Here is a 19,491-nt window from a genome sequence, read left to right on the forward strand (position 1 = left end):
TAGAAGAAATCATAAAAACTAAACACAAACTTACTTCACCACCTCCATAGTTGTGGGTGTGGTGGGAGGTGTATTTATAGGCATTTTGAGGTTTGGGAAACATTGCCTCCTCCTGGTAAGAATGTATATCCCTTACGTCACTAGCTCATGGACTCTTGCCAATTACATGAAAGAAATGTATGCTCTATCTGAATCGTGGACGAAAAATGTTGGGTTCCATGTACATTTAGAAATAAATATATATTTGCTGTGGAATGTGGTCCAGACAGTACCTAAATGTATAAACAATTCACTAATTGGTAATTATAAAAGCAAATAATTAAAAAAAGAGATACAAATTTACCTTTCTTTTTCTGCCTCTTTTTCCTTTGACAGGAACTTCATTTGTAGGTGCAGTTTGCTAAAAAGAAAAGTAGAAGGTGTAGATAGAGTGACAAGTGCTTTGTATTTAATGTGTGAAAAATTTCTGTTGAGCTACATTAATAATTAACAGCGCACATAACGGTTTAAAATTATATTACCCAGAACTAGATTTATAGTGTTAGGGAAAGAAGGAAAGGAAAGGAAAGGAAAGAAAGAAAACAAATTATGACTTACCAGATAGATTTCCTTTACTACGATACAGGGAGTGTCCACAGCTGCATTCATTACTTGTGGGAATACAGAACCTGGCCACCAGGAGGAGGCAAAGACAACCCAGCCAAAGGCTTAAATATCTCTCCCACTTCCTTCATCTCCCAGTCATTCTGCCGAGGGGACAAGGAACAGTAGTAGAAATATCTGGGTGAAAAAGGTGCCTGAAGAAAACTATTTTAAATTTAGGGCCGTCCATCGGAGAGCACAGGCGGGAGCTGTGGACTCTCCCTGTATGGAAGAAAGGAAATTATCTGGTAAGTCATAATTTATGTTTTCCTTCTAAATACAGGGAGAGTCCATAGCTGAATTCATTACATGTGGGAAATAATACCCAAGCTACAGAGGACACTGAATGCTAACGGGAGGGAACAAATAAGAGGCGGCCCAACCTGAGGGCACCACAGCCTGCAGAAAACCAAACTCCCGAAGGCTTCCTTGATAGAAGCAAAACATAAAAAATGAACAAGAGTGTTTGGACGACCAAGCAGCTGCTCAACAATCAGAACCATAGGATCTCATGTCAGAGACCCAAAAAGATTTCACTGCACTTCAACTGAGCCATAAACCTCTGAGGAGGCTAGAGTCCTGCAGACTCCTAGAACCAGCTAAAAAAAACTCCTCCACCAACAAGGAGGAAGTCAATCAGTTACCATACTCTTGCACTCCCCGATATGAATAACATGAGGAAAAAACGGTCTATTCTGATGAAGTCTGACAGAAACCTCAGGGTAAGATTCCCCAAAAAAGGAAGAACCTCTTCCCATATGGACAAGGAGAAAAAAAAATCAAAATGCGACACCGAAAATATGACGTAGAAAAAAAAAAAACAATCTACAGATAAAATAGGTCCTTGAATAAGAATTCAATGTAGAGAAGAACAGGCGGCACTCCAGGATAAAAATTAAAAAGTCATTCATTATTCAGCATTTCTCTAAAATAACAACACTCATGTTGCAAACAAAAGGTGGAGGAGGAGGAAACCTTACATGTTTCGTACCCTGCGGCACTTAATCATAGGTATGATCTCCCTCACATGTGTGGACAATTTAAACCCTGATCTACTAATCAGGTGTTGACAGTGTAGTTACTATGTCAACCATACAAATTAAACCCAAGTCCTCACAGTGTGGTATGAGTACACATATAACATAAAACAAAGAAAACAACATATATAAAAAAAAGATTGTTTTTTTTAAAAAGAAATGTCAGGGGTTGAAAAAGCAACAAACACCCTAGACTGATAGATTTGTACTCTTTTTAGCACTCAAAAAAGAGCATAATCTCTGATATTGTATTATAGAAAAATATTTGCCTGTTACACATAAAATATTATATATATATTCTCAAAACATACTCATATAAATCTTATTGAACATGCACATATATAAACATTTCACAAATTTCAAAAATTTCAAAAATTCATCTACACTAACGGCTATTATGGACTGATGAGAAACAGCTATGTCAGATTTGATCACTATGCTTCATTTAAATGTCCACCCTAATGAAGTGAGTTACTTTGTAGGGTAATACATTTGACATCGGTATGAGGCTTTGATATACTGGTAGACATGTATACATGAGCATATTTATATATATCTTTGATATTTGATATTTATGTATTTTTGACTTATATTTATATTAATATTTATTGGTCTATGTTTATGTCTATTAGTACATTATATGCGTGTTCATGTAGCTAGTGTTATGTTATCATATCTTATGTCAAATGATAATATCACCATTTTCTTTGGTAAAAAATTCCCCCTTTCAGAATTAGCATTGATAATGTGAACTGTAGCATCCTCACTTCATTAGGGTGGACATTTAAATGAAGCATAGTGATCAAATCTGACATAGCTGTTTCTCATCAGTCCATAATAGCCGTTAATGTAGATGTATTTTTGAAATTTGTGAAATGTTTATATATGTGCATGTTCAATAAGATTTATATGAGTATGTTTTGAGAATATATATATTTTATGTGTAACAGGCAAATATTTTTCTATAATACAATATCAGAGATTATGCTCTTTTTTTGAGTGCTAAAATGAGTACAAATCTATCAGTCTAGGGTGTTTGTTGCTGTTTCAACCTCTGACATTTCTTTTTAAAAAAAAAACTATCTTTTTTTATATATGTTGTTTTCTTTGGGGTTTTTTGTCTTTCATATATGTGTACTCATACCACACTGTGAGGACTTGGGTTTAATTTGTATGGTTTACATAGTAACTACACTGTCAACACCGGATTGGTAGATCAGGGTTTAAATTGTCCACACATGTGAGGGAGATCATACCTATGATTAAGTGCCGCAGGGTACGAAACATGTAAGGTTTCCTCCTCCTCCACCTTTTGTTTGCAACATGAGTGTTGTTATCTTAGAGAAATGCTGAATAAAGAATGACTTTTTATTTTTTATCCTGGAGTGCCGCCTGTTCTTCTCTACAGTGTGCTAGATTACCTGCTTTGACGTGTGACGTGGACTGAGCAACACCGCACCTCTCTCACTACTGGATTAATAAGAATTCAATGACCACCTCCTGTAAGGTACAAAGGAAACCCGATACAACCCCTGAAGGATACATCTAACCCCAAAAAGGAGCAAGGAATTGACTTGCCTGCCCTTCAGCAGGCAGCGCCCTAGCGGACACAACTGAACACCTGGAAGATCAATAAGCCTCTGGAACCAGAACACAAACAGAAGCAAAAACTGCTTGCGAAATCACATACCAGAGAAAGGAACTACAGCCGATATCCATCTGCAACCTTCCGCTTGCTAGGCAGCGAAGATTACCAACAGGCTATCTATGCTGGCTGCTTCTTAGAACAAGAACTAGCTAGACAAGCCCTTCTCCAGCTCATTCTAGAGGAGAATAAGAATACTCCAGGATCCAGAAGAGAATCAGGACACTTTATCGACAAAGTTCTCCACACCTAGAGTAGGTGATGAGAAAACCAGGTACGAGCTGCAGGAAGTATCGAGAAAAAAAACTCTCGGCTAGGACCAAACGACCCTTCGCAATTCGCCCTGGAAGAAAATATTCCAAGACGCAAGAGACCCTGACCCGGTAGATCCCTGCAACAAGGGAACTCTCATTGTAGCGAAGCCTCTAAACCATGACTACAAAGTCGCGGGCAAAAATTTAGCAACAGTCTCACTGACGCCCACTCCAGAAAGGATCGAGACATCCTCTAAAGAGAGAGACATGGCCGAAAAGAAGGAGGTTAAGATACAGCTCCTCAGAAATTAAGAAAACTGCCACTGCAGGATTTAAACTCCAAGCCTACAGCTTGCCGGGAAACTAATCCCTTAGGCTACTTAGTCCTGCGGACCTCAGCTGAGAAACTCGATCTGCTTTCTCAGATACACAGTCAAAAAACTCTGGCTAGTCAGATCAACGGATGACCGTAAGGAACATCCTTTCCGGAAGGGCCTGCTCAGAGAATGGATTGCTGCCAAGAGCAGTAGTGGGACTCCGCCCACCACCAAATTCGAGACCCTCCCATCTACGCAGGAGGAACTCACTAACTCAGAAATAATCCACTCAGCAAGAGGTCCCGACTGGCACGGACCCAGAAGACCAGACCTCAGAGTAAAATACTCGACTGAACCCCAAGGAAGATTGGAAGGAATCCTGATCCTCATACCCAAGAAAAAAGCTCTCTCTCTGCTGACAGGGAGACTAGAAAAAAATCCCCAACACCGGGAGATCTTGATCGATTCCCCGACCGGAAATCCAAAGGACACCTAAGACAGAGTCAAAAAACCAAAGCAATGTCGAAGACTCGGCCTGGGCTGAATCCCTCACCCCCCACCACAGTGCTCATGCAGGCCTGAAGGAGAATTGAAGGGCAAAACCCGATGAAGGAATCCTAACTTTGTAAGTTGTAAAGCAAAGAGTCTTCAAGACTGAAAAACCAAGCCATATCCCAAGGATCCAACCTGGTGCCAACACCAGAACTCGGTCTAGGTCTACCTCTGAGGATGGAACCGGTAGGAAGCAAGTCCCAAAAGGTCTACTAGCAGATGCTGGAAAACACAGAACTGCCATGACTCGGTAGCCATTGCAACACCTAAAAATAGGCTACTGCCACATTAAACCCTGTTCCCAAAACTTAGGATCAAAGCACGGTTCCGGAAGAAAACTGTCCCTAAGAATCGGACCAGCTTAAACAAGGATATTTTAAATTAACATCCAGCGACAGCAGCTGGATTCAAACCAACAACCTTCAAATTGCAAAGCTACAGAGATAACCACAAGGCTAAACTGTACTGCTTTAGACAGGAAAGATATCCTTCCTAAATCCAGGTAGACAGAACCGGGTATTCTCTCTGAACAAAGATCTAATAAGCTATGTTTAAAAATCATCGGACCCAAAAAGGATGGGAAACCCCTCCCCTTTAATGGACCAGTCACCAACAGTGTAATGACACTGCGAAGAGTAAAGGGGCAACTCCGGCCTCTAGGACCCCCGAACCCATATGAGTCCTGCATCAAGTGCCCATTCAGAAGAACCTAAGGTGACAGGTCCTGCCTGTCCTCCGGGAAAGATGGACCTGTTCTGTCTAGAGCATAATAACTGGAATGAGCTCCTTCTCCAGAGTAGAGGGGAAGAATAGACCTAACTATTACCCAAAACAGGTTCTGCCCGTCATCAAGGATACGACACATCTGTCACAAAAAACAAACACATTTTTTTAAGTTCCAGCAGTGCTAGGAACTGAGAATAAACAAAGAAAATAAGCTCAGAGGCTTAAATTTTCATCTCTATAAAGACGAGGAAATCCTCACCCCGAACAGAGATCTAGAAGCTTCCATCGGAAGACACCATCCATCACCACCATCAAAGTCGATATAACCAGGAACAACCCAAGTGACAAAACTGCAAAAGAGTTCCCACAAGAACCCCGAGCTCTTAAAACAAACACTATCCAAAACTGATTCAAAAAGGAAATGTATGCTTACCTGATAAATTTATTTCTTTTACGATATGACGAGTCCACGGATTTCATCATTACTTATGGGATATCGCCTCCTGGTCAGCAGGAGGAGGCATTCGACCGAAGTTAAGAAGAGAAAGGAAAAGCCAAGGTGCAGAGGTGACTGAAGTTTAAAAAAAATAAAGACCTGTCTCATAAAATGACAGGGTGGGCCGTGGACTAGTCATATCGTAAAAGAAATAAATTTATCAGGTAAGCATAAATTTCCTTTTCTTTTACAAGATATGACGAGTCCACGGATTTCATCCTTACTTATGGGATACAATACCAAAGCTATAGGACACAGATGAAAGGGAGGGACAAGACAGGAACCTAAACGGAAGGCACCACTGCTTGAAGAACCTTTCTCCCAAAAACAGCCTCAGATGAAGCAAAAGTATCAAATTTGGAAAATTTGGAAAAAGTGTGAAGAGACGACCAAGTTGCAGCCTTGCAAATCTGTTCAACAGAAGCATCATTTTTAAATGTCCATGAGGAAGCCACAGCCCTAGTAGAATGAGCCGTAATTCGTTCTGGAGACTGCTGTCTAGCAGCACGGATGATACTCTTCAGCCAAAAAGAAAGAAGTAGCCGTAGCTTTCTGACCCCTACGTTTCTCAGCAAAAACAACAAATAATGAAGATGTTTGACGAAAATCCTTAGTCGCCTGCAAGTAGAACTTCAAGGCACGGACTACGTCCAAATTATATAACAGACGCTCCTTCTTAGAAGAAGGGATAGGACACAAGGAACAACAATTTCCTGATAAATATCTTTGTTATAAACAACCTTAGGAAGAAAACTAGGATTGGTACGTAACACCACCTTATCAGCATGGAAATAAGATAAGGAGAATAACATTGTGATGCAGAAAACTCAGACACTCTGCGAGCAGAAGAGATAGCAACCAAAAATAAAACTTTCCAAGATAACAACTTAATATCGATGGAATGCATAGGCTCAAACGGAACCCCTTAAAGAGCATTAAGAAATAAATTCAAACTCCAAGGAGGAGCAATTGGTCTAAAAACAGGACTGATTCTAGTCAAAGTCTGAGAAAAAGATGGAACGTCCGGAACCTCTGCCAGATGCTTGTGTAACAAAATAGACAAAGCAGAAATCTTTCCCTTTAAGGAACTTGCTAACAACTGTTTCTCCAAACCTTCTTGGAGAACAGACAAAATCCTGAGAATCCTACCCTACTCCATGAGTAGCCCTTGGATTCACACCAATAAAGATATTTACGCCATATCTTATGGTAAATCTTTCTAGTAATAGGCTGGCGCGCCTGAATCAGGGTATCAATAACTGTATCAGAGAACCCTCGCTTAGATAAAATCAAGCATTCAATCTCCAAGCAGTCAGCTGCAGAGAATTAGATTCGGATGATGGAAGGGTCCCTGAATGAGAAAGTCCTGCCTCAATGGAAGCTTACGGCGGCAGAGATGACATGTCCATCAGATCGGCATACCAAGTCCTGCGAGGCCACGCAGGAGCGATTAGAATTACCGAAGCCCTCTCCTGTTTGATCCGTGCAATCACCCGGGGAAGGAGAGCAAACGGTGGAAACACATAAGCTAGGTTGAACAACCAAGGCACTGCCAAGGCATCTATCAGTTTAGTCTGAGGATCCCTGGATCTGGATCCGTACCTTGGGAGCTTGGCATTCTGATACTTCTGTCATCGCTAAGGAAACTCCTTGTTCCTCCCTGATGATTGATATAAGCCACAGACGTGATGTTGTCCGACTGAAATCGGATGAATTTGGCTGAAGCCAACTGAGGCCAAGGCTGAAGAGCATTGAATATTGCCCTCAATTCCAATTGATTGGAAGTAGAGACTCCGACCGAGTCCACACACTGAGTCTTCAGGGAATTCCAGACTGCACCTTATCCTAATAGGCTGGCGTCCGTTGTCACTATCACCCATGAGGGTCTGCGGAAGCACGTCGCTTGGGACAGATGATCCAGTGACAACCACCAAAGAAGAGAGTCTCTTGTCTCCTGATCCAGATCTATCTGAGGAGACAAATTTGCACAATCTCCATACCACTGTCTAAGCATGCTCAGTTGGAGAGGTCAGAGATGAAAAACGAGCAAACGGAATGATGTCCATTGCCGCCACCATCAATCCAATTACCTCCATGCACTGAGCCACTGATGGCCGAGGATTGGACAGAAGGGCTTGGCATGTATTTAGAATCTTTAACTTTCTGACCTCTGTCAAAAAGATTTTCATGGATACAGAGTCTATTAGAGTTCCCAGGAAAGGAACCCTTGTCTGAGGAATTAATTAACTCTTTTCTAGATTCACCTTCCACCCGTGAGTCCTTAGAAAGGACAGGACAATGTCGGTATGAGACTTTGTCAGTTGATAAGACAAAACCTGGATCAGAATATCTTCCAGATAAGGCGCCACTGCAATGCCCCGCGGTCTGAGAACCGCTAGCAGAGACCCTAGAACCTTTGTGAAGATCCTAGGTGCAGTGGCCATAATGAAGGGAAGAGCCACGAACTGAAAATGTTTGTCCAGGAAGGCAAACCTTAAGAACTGGTGATGATCTTTGTAGATAGGAATATGAAGATATGCATCCTTTAAGTCCATGGTAGTAATATATTGACTCTCCTGGATCAATGAAAGAATTGTCCGAATCCTCTCCATCTTGAAGGATGGAACTCTGAAAAATTTGTTTAGACTCTTGAGATCTAAAATGGGTCAGAATGTTCCCTCTTTTTTGGGAACCACAAAAAGATTTGAGTAAAACCCCTGCCCTTGATCCTGTTTTGGAACGGGACAAATTACTCCCATAGTGGAGAGGTCTTAAACACAACGTAAGAACGCCTCTCTTTTTATCTGGTCTACAGACAACCGTGAAAGAATGAAAAACCTTCCCCTTGGGAAGGAACTTTTGAACTCCAACTGATACCCATGAGACACTATTTCTAGTGTCCAGGGATCTTGAACATCTCTCATCCAAGCCTGGACAAGGAGAGAAAGTCTGCCGCGCTTTCATGCTGTCTTGGTAAAAGTAGCAGCGCGCATCTTGGGTTGTTAACCCTTGTTCCAAGCCTGGTTGAGTCTCCAGGTGGGCTTGGCTGGAACATAGTCCATGGTAAAACAGACCCCCAGCAGCAATTGTCAAAGGGCAAAAATAAATTTGAACATAGGAAACTATTTTCCTTGAATTCGGAAAATTAACTCTATGCTGTAGTGCGTTTGTTCAGTTATAATTTATTGAAAAAGGAAATTTATGCTTACCTGATAAATTGATTTCTTCTACGATACGACAAATCCACGGATTCATCCTTACTTGTGGGATATTATCCTCCTGCTAACCTGCTAACAGGAAGTGGCAAAGAGCACCATAGCAGAGCTGTATATATAGCTCCTCCCTTCTCTCCACCCCCAATCATTCGACCGAAGGTATAGGAAGAGAAAACATAATTTATGCTTACCTGATAAATTTATTTCTCTTGTAGTGTGTTCAGTCCACGGGTCATCCATTACTTATGGGATATATTCTCCTTCCCAACAGGAAGTTGCAAGAAAATCACCCAAGCAGAGCTGCTATATAGCTCATATCCAGTCATTCGACCGAAACAAGACAAGAAAGGAGAAACTATAGGGTGCAGTGGTGACTGGAGTTTTAATTAAAATTTAGAACTGCCTCAAAAAAAGACAGGGCGGGCCGTGGACTGAACACACTACAAGAGAAATAAATTTATCAGGTAAGCATAAATTATGTTTTCTCTTGTTAAGTGTGTTCAGTCCACGGGTCATCCATTACTTATGGGATACCAATACCAAAGCTAAAGTACACGGATGATGGGAGGGACAAGGCAGGAACATTTAAACAGAAGGAACCACTGCCTGTAGAACCTTTCTCCCAAAAACAGCCTCCGAAGAAGCAAAAGTGTCAAATTTGTAAAATTTTGAAAAGGTATGAAGTGAAGACCAAGTTGCAGCCTTGCAAATCTGTTCAACAGAGGCCTCATTCTTAAAGGCCCAGGTGGAAGCCACAGCTCTAGTGGAATGAGCTGTAATTCTTTCAGGAGGCTGCTGTCCAGCAGTCTCATAGGCTAAACGTATTATGCTACAAAGCCTAAAAGAGAGAGAGGTGGCCGAAGCCTTTTGACCTCTCCTCTGTCCAGAATAAACGACAAACAGAGAAGAAGTTTGCCGAAAATCTTTAGTTGCCTGTAAGTAGAACTTCAGGGCACGGACTACGTCCAGATTATGCAAAAGGCGTTCCTTCTTTGAAGAAGGATTAGGACATAATGATGGAACAACAATCTCTTGATTGATATTCCTGTTAGAAACTACCTTAGGTAAAAACCCAGGTTTAGTACGCAGAACTACCTTGTCTGAATGAAAAATCAGATAAGGAGAATCACAATGTAAGGCAGATAACTCATAGACTCTTCGAGCCGAGGAAATAGCCATCAAAAACAGAGCTTTACAAGATAACAGCTTAATATCAATGGAATGAAGGGGTTCAAACGGAACACCTTGAAGAACTTTAAGAAAACAGAATTTATGCTTACCTGATAAATTACTTTCTCCAACGGTGTGTCCGGTCCACGGCGTCATCCTTACTTGTGGGATATTCTATTCCCCAACAGGAAATGGCAAAGAGCCCAGCAAAGCTGGTCACATGATCCCTCCTAGGCTCTGCCTACCCCAGTCATTCGACCGACGTACAGGAGGAAATATGCATAGGAGAAACCATATGATTCCGTGGTGACTGTAGTTAGAAAAAATAATTCATCAGACCTGATTAAAAAAACTAGGGCGGGCCGTGGACCGGACACACCGTTGGAGAAAGTAATTTATCAGGTAAGCATAAATTCTGTTTTCTCCAACATAGGTGTGTCCGGTCCACGGCGTCATCCTTACTTGTGGGAACCAATACCAAAGCTTTAGGACACGGATGAAGGGAGGGAGCAAATCAGGTCACCTAAATGGAAGGCACCACGGGCCACGCCCTTCCTCAGGATAGTTCTTTTAAGGCTAAAAATAAGCCTAATTTTCGTCCCTTTCGCAGAAACGGACCAGCCTCTAATTCTACATCCTCTAAGCAAGAGGGTAATACTTCTCAACCCAAACCAGCCTGGAGACCGATGCAAGGCTGGAACAAGGGTAAGCAGGCCAAGAAGCCTGCCACTGCTACCAAAACAGCATGAAGGGATGGCCCCCGATCCGGGACCGGATCTGGTGGGGGGCAGACTTTCTCTCTTTGCTCAGGCTTGGGCAAGAGATGTTCAGGATCCTTGGGCACTAGAAATAGTCTCTCAAGGTTTTTTTCAGACTAGTTCCTTACGAGGGGTATGCCCTTCTGGATGGGACTGAAGTTTTAAGTAGTGTTGTCAGCCTTTAAGTGAGAGCATTGATGAAAGTTAGAGTCTGGAGATGCAGGGAGAGTCTTTCTGCGAAACCATCCAGACTCAGATTAACAGCTCCTATAAGCAATCAGTGTTGACGTGTTTCGCTGCTATTCTTGACGGAGAGTGCACCACACCACTGTAATCCAATAGCAGGAAACAAAAACATAATTTATGTAAGAACTTACCTGATAAATTCATTTCTTTCATATTGGCAAGAGTCCATGAGCTAGTGACATATGGGATATACAATCCTACCAGGAGGGGCAAAGTTACCCAAACCTCAAAATGCCTATAAATACACCCCTCACCACACCCACAATTCAGTTTAACGAATAGCCAAGCAGTGGGGTGATAAAGAAAGGAGTAGAAAGCATCAACAAAGGAAATTTGGAAATAAATGTGTTTATACAAAACATCATAACCACCATAAAAAGGGTGGGCCTCATGGACTCTTGCCAATATGAAAGAAATTAATTTTTCAGATAAGTTCTTACATAAATTATGTTTTCTTTCATGTAATTGGCAAGAGTCCATGAGCTAGTGACATATGGGATATCAATACCCAAGATGTGGATCTTCCACTCAAGAATCACTAGAGAGGGAGGGATAAAAATAAAAACAGCCATTTTCCGCTGAAATATTAATCCACAATCCAAAAAAATAAGCTTATTTTCATTTTTGAAAGAAAAAAACTTAAATCAAAAGCAGAAGAATCAAACTGTAACAGCTGCCTGAAGAACTTTTCTACCAAAAACTGATTCCGAAGAAGCAAATACATCAAAACGGTAGAGTGTTTAGTAAATGTATGCAAAGAGGACCAAGATGCCGCTTTGCAAATCTGATCAACTGAAGCTTCATTCTTAAAAGCCCACGAAGTGGAGACCGATCTAGTAGAATGAGCTGTAATTCTCTGAGGCAGGGCCTGACCCGACTCCAAATAGGCTTGATGAATCAAAAGTTTCAACCAAGAAGCCAAGGAAATAGCCGAAGCCTTCTGACCTTTCCTAGGACCAGAAAATAAAACTAATAGACTGGAAGTCTTCCTGAAATCTTTAGTAGCTTCCACATAATATTTCAAAGCTCTTACCACATCCAAAGAATGTAAGGATCTCTCCAAAGAATTCTTAGGATTAGGACATAAAAAAGGGACAACAATTTCTCTACTAATGTTGTTAGAATTCACAACTTTAGGTAAAAATTTAAAAGAGTCCGCAAAACTGCCTTATCCTGATGAAAAATCAGAAAAGGAGACTCACAAGAAAGAGCAGATAACTCAGAAACTCAGAAACTCTTCTAGCAGAAGAGATGGCCAAAAGGAACAACACTTTCCAAGAAAGTAGTTTAATGTCCAAAGAATGCATAGGTTCAAATGGAGGAGCCTGTAAAGCCTTCAGAACCAAATTAAGACTCCAAGGAGGAGAAATTGATTTAAAAACAGGATTAATACGAATAAAAGCCTGTACAAAACAGTGTATATCAGTAAGTATAGCAATCTTTCTGTGAAATAAAACAGAAAGAGCAGAGATTTGTCATTTCAAGGAACTTGCAGACAAATCCTTATCCAAACCATCATGAAGAAACTGTAAAATTCTAGTAATTCTAAAAAAAATGCCAGGAGAATTTATGAGAAGAACACCATGAAATGTAAGTCTTCCAAACTCTATAATAAATCTTTCTAGAGACAGATTTACGAGCTTGTAACATAGTATTAATCACTGAGTCAGAGAAACCTCTATGACTTAGAACTAAGCGTTCAATTTACATACCTTCAAATTTAATGATTTGAGATCCTGATGGAAAAACAGAATTTATGCTTACCTGATAAATTCATTTCTTTCATATTGGCAAGAGTCCATGAGCTAGTGACGTATGGGATATACAATCCTACCAGGAGGGGCAAAGTTTCCCAAACCTCAAAATGCCTATAAATACACCCCTCACCACACCCACAATTCAGTTTAACGAATAGCCAAGCAGTAGGGTGATAAAGAAAGGAGTAGAAAGCATCAACAAAGAAAATTTGGAAATAATTGTGCTTTATACAAAAAAATCATAACCACCATAAAAAGGGTGGGCCTCATGGACTCTTGCCAATATGAAAGAAATGAATTTATCAGGTAAGTTCTTACATAAATTATGTTTTCTTTCATGTAATTGGCAAGAGTCCATGAGCTAGTGACATGGGATATCAATACCCAAGATGTGGAGACTTCCACTCAAGAGTCACTAGAGAGGGAGGGAATAAAAATAAAAACAGCCATATTCCGCTGAAAATATTAGTCCACAACCCAAAAAAAAAGTTTATTTCATATTTGAAAGAAAAAAACTTAAATCAAAAGCAGAAGAATCAAACTGAAACAGCTGCCTGAAGAACTTTTCTACCAAAAACTGCTTCCGAAGAAGCAAATACATCAAAATGGTAGAATTTAGTAAATGTATGCAGAGAGGACCAAGTTGCTGCTTTTCAAATCTGATCAACTGAAGCTTCATTTAAGCCCACAAAGTGGAGATTAATCTAGTAGAATGAGCTGTAATTCTCTGAGGCGGGGTTTGACCTGACTCCAAATAAGCTTGATGAATCAAAAGTTTCAACCAAGAAGCCAATGAAATAGCAGAAGCTTTCTGACCTTTCCTAGGACCAGAAAATAAAACAAATAGACTAGAAGTCTTCCTGAAATTTTTAGTAGCTTCCACATAATATTTCAAAGCTCTTACCACATCCAAAGAATGTAAGGATCTCTCCAAAGGATTCTTAAGATGGACATAAAGAAGGGACAACAATTTCTCTACTAATGTTGTTAGAATTCACAACCTTAGGTAAAAATTGAAAAGCAGTCCGCAAAACTGCCTTATCCTGATGAAAAATCAGAAAAGGAGACTCACAAGAAAGAGCAGATAGCTCAGAAACTCTTCTAGCAGAAGAGATAGCCAAAAGGAACAACACTTTCCAGGAAAGTAGTTTAATGTCCAAAGAATGCATAGGCTCAAATGGAGGAGCCTGAAACGGCTTCAGAACCAAATTAAGACTCCAAGGAGGAGAAATTGATTTAATGACAGGCTTAATACGAACTAAAGCCTGTACAAAACAGTGTATATCAGGAAGTATAGCAATTTTTCTGTGAAATAAAACAGAAAGAGCGGAGATTTGTCCTTTCAAGGAACTTGCAGACAAACCCTTATCAAAACCATCCTGAAGGAACTGTAAAATTCTAGGAATTCTAAAAGAATGCCAGGAGAATTTATGAGAATAACACCATGAAATGTAAGTCTTCCAAACTCTATAATAAATATTTCTAGAGACAGATTAACGAGCTTGTAACATAGTATTAATCACTGAGTCAGAGAAACCTTTATGACTTAGAACTAAACGTTCAATTTCCATACCTTCAAATTTAATGATTTGAGATCCTGATGGAAAAACTGACCTTAAGATAGTAGGACCGGCCGTAATGGAAGTGGCCAAGGCGGGCAAACTGGAAATTTGCACCAGATCCGCATACCAAAACCTGTGTGGCCATGCTGGAGCCACCAGCAACACAGAAGACTGTTCCATGATGATTTTGGAGATCACTCTTGGAAGGAGAACTAGAGGCGGGAAGATGTAAGCAAGATGCTAACACCAAGGAAGTGTCAGTGCATCCACTGCTTCCGCCTGAACATCCCTGGACCTGGACAGGTATCTGGGAAGTTTCTTGTTTAGATGAGAGGCCATGAGATCTATCTCTGGAAGACCCCACATCTGAACAATCTGAGAAAACGCATCTGGATGGAGAGACCACTCCCCTGGATGTAAAGTCTGATGGCTGAGATAATCCGCCTCCCAAATGTCTATACCTGGGATATGCACCGCAGAGATTAGACAGGATCTGGGTTCCGCCCAAGCAAGCATTCAAGATACTTCTTTCATGGCTTGGGGACTGAGAGTCCCACCCTGATGATTGACATAAGCCACGGTTGTGATATTGTCTGTCTGAAAACAAATGAACAGTTCTCTCTTTAGCAGAGGCCAAGACTAAAGAGCCCTGAGAATTGCACGGAGTTCTAAAATATTTATTGGTAATCTCGCCTCTGGAGATTTCCAAACCCCTTGTGCTGTCAGAGCTCCCCAACCTGAAAGACTCGCATCTGTTGAGATCACAGTCCAGGTTGGCCGAAAAAAAGAGGCCCCTTGAACCAAACGATGGTGATCTATCCACCATGTCAGAGAATGTCGTACATTGGGATTCAAGGATAATAATTGTGATATGTTTGAATAATCCCTGCACCATTGATTCAGCATGCAAAGCTGTAGAGGTCTCATGTGAAAACGAGCAAAGGGGATTGCATCCAATGCTGCAGTCATGACACCTAAAACTTCCATGCACATGGCCACTGAAGGGAATGACTGAGACTGAAGGTGCCGGCATGCTGCAACCAATTTTAAACGTCTCTTGTCTGTTAGAGACAGAGTCATGCTCCATCGGGCAGTTTTTTCCCTGCAGCCCGGCTTTTACAACAACCCGGGGGTTGACCCGGTTCTTACTCTACACTTACCGGAGTTTGCCGGACTTCTTCAGCGACAACGGAGAGGGAGTGAACACTGTGCCCTACATTTTGGCGCAAACTCCGCCATCTTTGCGGCCTGGCCTGGAGGAGAACGGCTTGGGCCTAGGAGAGACGTGCTGCTAAAGACGGACATCAGCCTGAGCGGAGGGTGAGATATAAAAGCACTACATTATTGTACTGATAGCCCCCACTACCGCAGACTCTAATACATTTTTATTAAATTGGGCACTATCAGTAGTCATTCAGCCTCCCACCCTACAGGCAACGCACCGGTCCCTGCACTCTCTAACTTGATAACCCAGACATCACATTGGGACATTAACCCCATCAAACCAACCCTTTTCTGCATACTTGGACTGTGCTAACTACTGGCACATTTTAGTTAACAGCTCACTTTGATTAAACTGAGGAGGCAAGCGACCTGCAGCATCTCTGTTTAAACTCCTGCCCTGAGTTATTCAAAAGACACAAAAACTGCGGTTCCTCCCTGTATTGCTACAAGCTAACTCTAGGTGCATGAGTCAACACCCTGCTCATACAGGGCCTCATTTTACAATACTGAATACCTGCAACTATAATACCCATTTAGCAATTCAGCTACCCTACCCCTTCCGAACAGCGCAGGGAATAGGAGCTGGGGATTGATACTCCTGCTAGAGCAATACAACCCAGGCTTAAACAGTGCCCAGATTAGAAGGGCTATTGTAGGCTGCAGGGCCGGAACATAACACTATAGACTTCCCCTGCACCCTCCTGGCGCCTACAGAACAAGCAGTGACAAGGAGTCTAGACAAGAACCTACACCCTAATTAAAACTGAGCCCTTTATACTCTGTAAAACTCCTATATTCCAATTAATACCCAACAAGGGAACTCCCTGCCTAGTGCAGGCCACTATCTCCTAATTCCAGCCAGAAGCCTTAGTACTCTAAATATCCACCTGGAGGTACATTGTAGCCTATACTTCCCACATCAACAACCATACTGCCTCTCTAACCACAGAGAGCAGAGACTCGGTCCCTCTCCTCCCTTTCCCGCCGGCCCATTTGCCTGCGGGTCATATCCCAGACACCTTTCTCCAGCTGCGCCCAAAGGGGGCACTTCCCCAGGAGAGGGGCCTAATAAACAGAGAACCTCCATTTATTGCATCAGGAAGGAAAGGCAAAGAGAATCCTTAAGAGAACACAGAGGTCTGACCCTTCTTTGAACCCAGACCACATTTTTTCCCTTCACCCCCTTCTTCTCTTGAGACCTCCCGTGCTATTGCAACATGTAATTTAAATAAACAGGGTGTGCACCCCCGCCAGTCGATGAAACTTCAATAGCAAACTAAGAGCAAGCAGGTTCCCACCAACACAAGCTAGAGCTATCTGTGGCCGAAACTGTTGATCTTCTCTCAAAATGTCTCAGCCCCACAAAAGAAAACAAAAACCCCATAATACCCCAAAGAGAACGGTGGTAGACCATTTTCAACACACAGGCAAACCAACCCAAGGAAGGTATGAAGAGGAAGGCTCAGACACTGGGAGCCTCTCGGACAACCAACCAGACAAGCCTCCCACTTGCCGGATGCCTCGGATACCGGCAATGGAGGGTGCCTCCAACAACCTAATGGACTCTATTGAATCACTACTAAAGTCTCATCATGACTCTCTGTCAAAGAAATTCGAGAGGTCTCATGCCGACTTAAAGAGAGATATTGGTCTCATCAGTGAGCGCACAGATACACTGGAGCGCAGACAAGAAGACCTCTCCATAGACCACTCAAATCTTCTCGCCTATTCGCAAAGCCTGGCATGTCAGATCTCAGACCTAGAACTTAAGCTAGCCGATCTGGAGGATCGCTCACGTCGCAACAACATAAGGATCAAAGGAATCCCAGAGTCGGTGAGCCCACAAGATCTAGAAGAATACCTGCAGGATTTATTTAAAGAAATTCTAGGATCAGAGTAATCTAGTGAAACCCTCATTGATAGAGCGCACAGAGCACTCCGACCTAGATCCGCAGATGAAGGGAAACCCAGAGATGTCATAGCCAAATTACACTACTATACATTTAGAGAGAAGATCCTCAGAGCCCTAGCCAGGGAGAAGTCCCTGCCAGGCAAATTTGCGGAGCTCCAGATTTTCCCGGATCTCTCTCCACACACATTAGAGCTGCGCAGACTCTACCAGCCGTACACTAAACTCCTAAGAGAGAAGGACCTAAATTATAGATGGGGTTTCCCAGTGAGGCTATTCATCACAAAAGACAGCCAGCAGTTTATAGCCCCCTCACCGCAACAAGCACGAGAGCTAGTGCAGAAGTGGGGCCTACTCCCAGAAGATCCAGAAGATAGACCCACGGACACAAACAAAGGAAACGGCCTCAGAGCCTCAGCACCGGTTTGGAGACCTCTCCCACAACGATCTTCCTCAACTTCAAAACGATCCCTTGAAACGAGAGGGGTATCCATAACTGAAGATACATAGAAAACCTGCTTGCAGATCTCTGAATATAGAACACAGTACAGTTGACCAACCATTGATCAGCTAGAGACACTTGTGGGAGGACCCCACATACTTACCTGAAGGTGATGTAAAAACAACGAAGAAGATGGGTGAGCTGTCTTAAAAACTGTTAAGCCTAACTTCCAAGTTACTTTATGTCTTTACATCTAGTAGAGTAGATGTTAACTGCAATTGATGCATTTTCATTAGTATTTTATCTCTTTTTTCTTTTCCAAGATTTGAAGTAGGGGTTAACGTCTTATTAGTTACTGCATGTTATGACTGGGTTTATGTCGGCTTGGTTGTGATTTGGGAGACATGTGTAGCTGAGAGAGTTTGTATATTTAAGTCCCTCCACTCATCCTTTTAACAGGGGATATACCTAAAGAGAGATTAGAGAGAGACTTCTTCCGACCCTTACCCGACTATTTACCGAACTCTTAAGCCCTGCCGACACTGCCTTGACTATAGACTACATCCCACCCTAGACCTGATGCTTTAACTTAACTTACTAAGGCCGTGTCTGCCCGACCTATTACAGTACCATCCACTGCTACCCGACCACACCTAGCCGACTTGACGGGCCGTTCCCCTCGACCTAGGAATAACACTAGACACTGCTCCCTCCCTTACTGCCTACTAGTGAATACAGTGTCTATAACATATAACTACCCGACGCACCCCACCCTTTAAGGAAGAGAACCTTTGTCCGCTGACAGCCTTCAGTCTCTGACTTAAAGTTTAGCCTTGTTCAATGTTTACTGTACTGTTTATGTTGTGTTATTTGTTATACCATTACAATGTTTAAATAGCAATACTGTTAATGTTTCTTTTATGAATCTGTTATGCCATTGCACTGTTTAAACAGCAACACTGTTAATGTTTCTTTTATGACTGGCGGGGGGCATGACCTGGCCCTGCCTGACTCCGCCCCACAAATTTAGTTGTGCCTCCCTGGCTATTGGTCCAGCGGAGACCCTCATTGTGAAAGTGACTACCTAGCACTTTTTTTTTCAGCCTAACCCCTTAGGACCCTTGATCTCTTAAAGCTTCAGCAAGCACCATAGACTTCGAAGATAGCCCTACCTAACTGACAGCGTAAATCCCCTGCCACCCGATTACACGTCCTATCCAGTCCCTACTCCCGTTAAGACCCACAAAAGCCGCCTACATGGCGCCCATCCGTATAGCCACATTAAATGTCCAAGGTCTTAATTCCCCCACAAAGAGGAAACTCCTACATAACTATATGTATCTGCACAAGGTCCACATACCTTTCTTACAAGAGACACATTGGACTGGTGGCTCCCACGTCATTAAAAAGTCTCAAACTTACCCTACATGTGAAATTGCATCTAACAGGGATGGGAAGTCACGAGGAGTGGCAATTATGATAAGTAAAGACTTGACTTTCTCCCTAGAACACATTGAGAGAGACCCCGAAGGCAGATTC

The 19,491-nt window shown here is 42.2% G+C and overlaps 1 long non-coding RNA gene across 1 annotated transcript in view; it reads right to left on the reverse strand.

Moving 5' to 3' along the window:
- Window positions 1–341: 341 nt before the first annotated feature.
- The window catches only part of LOC128649356 (uncharacterized), an 89,087-nt gene continuing 69,937 nt past the window's right edge, over window positions 342–19,491 (reverse strand). Inside the window, exon 3 of the long non-coding RNA XR_008400666.1 lies at window positions 342–400. This is a non-coding gene — a long non-coding RNA (uncharacterized LOC128649356). The remainder of the gene's footprint in view (window positions 401–19,491) is intronic.

This window comes from Bombina bombina, chromosome 2, assembly GCF_027579735.1.
Source record: "Bombina bombina isolate aBomBom1 chromosome 2, aBomBom1.pri, whole genome shotgun sequence".
NCBI classification, from domain to species: domain Eukaryota; kingdom Metazoa; phylum Chordata; class Amphibia; order Anura; family Bombinatoridae; genus Bombina; species Bombina bombina.